We start from the raw sequence: 1623 nt of genomic DNA on the forward strand, positions 1-1623 counted from the left end.
ATGAAGACAGCATGAGGACAACATGGGGACAACATTAGGACAACGTGAGGACAACATGAGGACAACATGAAGACAACAGTAGGACAACATGAGGACAACATGAAGAAAACATGAAGACAACATGAGGACAACATGAAGACAACATGAGGACAACATGAAGACAACATGAGGACAACATGAGGACAACATGGGGACAACATGAGGACAACATGAAGACAACATGAAGACAACATGAAGACAACATGAGGACAACATGAGGACAACATGAGGACAACATGAAGACAACATGAGGACAACATGAGGACAACATGAGGGTTACTATTAATCCTGGTTCAGCGAAGTGTTGCAAATGCAGTAGTGCCTTAAACCTGCATTATATCGGATCTCCTGCAGGGGGAGACACGTGCGGTTGCAGTTTCTATAGAGGGGAATGAGAAAGTGACCTCTCACTTGATTTATTCTAACATTCTCTTAATGATGTGTCTGTTTTCTTCTTCCTCTGATAGATCTTGTCCTGTATGATTCAGTACTGGTGCACAGTGGGAGCTCTGGGAAGCCTGGGACATTTTCAAATGTCAGTTGTTTGTGCTTGAAAACAGTCTGGTTAGACAGACCGACCTCATGAAAATGGTGCACGTGTGTCACGCAAATGTTAACGCCATCATTGGCGTGTTATTAAGATGCATACTTGCTTTTTATTGCTTGTTCATCAGCACCGTTTCTCCTCCATTGACTTACATTACCTTGCGAGTAGTTTGAAAGGGGGGAAATGGCGTAGGGAGGGTAGCCGTACACGCGGACACGTACAGACAACACGCCACTCGGCTCACAGACGTCGGCGTGTATCTTCACGCGAAGTCATGATGTCATGTTGGGCTAGACGTTACCTCTGTGTCTGTTTGTCCTTTTGGCCACAGGAATTACAAAAGCACCCAAAAGGAAACGTGCTCTGAGCGTAAAAACCTGCTGCTACACTTTATTGTTTTCTTTAGCCCGGAGGTCTGGACTCAGTTGACCCTGCTACCTGCTGAGGTGCCAGCTGGCAGTAAATCCAGAGCACAGCAGGCAGATCGGAGCCGAAGCATCTGGAAACATCTGGACGTTTCACTCTGCAGAACCTGAAATGTCTCATTTCATGACCCCCACCTGCAGCTGCAGCCGGCTCGAAGGAATCACTCCACTACATGACCGGAAATCAGGATTTGTTGTTACATGAGTCCCTCTCAGTGCTCTCTGGCTTCTGTCCCTCTAAACCTTACCAAGGGGTTCATGAATGCATCACGAAGATGAGGAACAGCTAGATGTCTGAACGATGATGATGATGATGATGATGATGATGACGATGATGATGATGATGATGATAGTTGTTAGGAAAAGATGATGAGACTGCTGTGCAGCATGAGATATTGAAACAGTACGGTATTAACAGACTGTGTGTGTGTGTGTGTGTGTGTGTGTGTGTGTGTGCTATGTCATGCAGACATGTGTTTGTATTTGTGTGTGCGTGCGTGTGTGTGTGTGCGCAGGTGGTTGTGTGTGTGTGTATGTGTGTGTGTGTGTGCGCAGGTGGGTGTGTGTGTGTGTGTGTGTGAATGTGCGTGTGCTATGTGCATGCAGACATGT

General features: G+C 46.3%; 1 protein-coding gene across 1 annotated transcript in view; it reads left to right on the plus strand.

Moving 5' to 3' along the window:
- The window catches only part of LOC117955507 (serine/threonine-protein kinase BRSK2-like), a 94862-nt gene that overhangs the window by 62396 nt on the left and 30843 nt on the right, over nt 1-1623 (plus strand). The gene's annotated exons all lie outside the window — the stretch shown is intronic.

The sequence above is a fragment of the Etheostoma cragini genome, chromosome 1 (genome assembly GCF_013103735.1).
Source record: "Etheostoma cragini isolate CJK2018 chromosome 1, CSU_Ecrag_1.0, whole genome shotgun sequence".
Taxonomy (NCBI): domain Eukaryota; kingdom Metazoa; phylum Chordata; class Actinopteri; order Perciformes; family Percidae; genus Etheostoma; species Etheostoma cragini.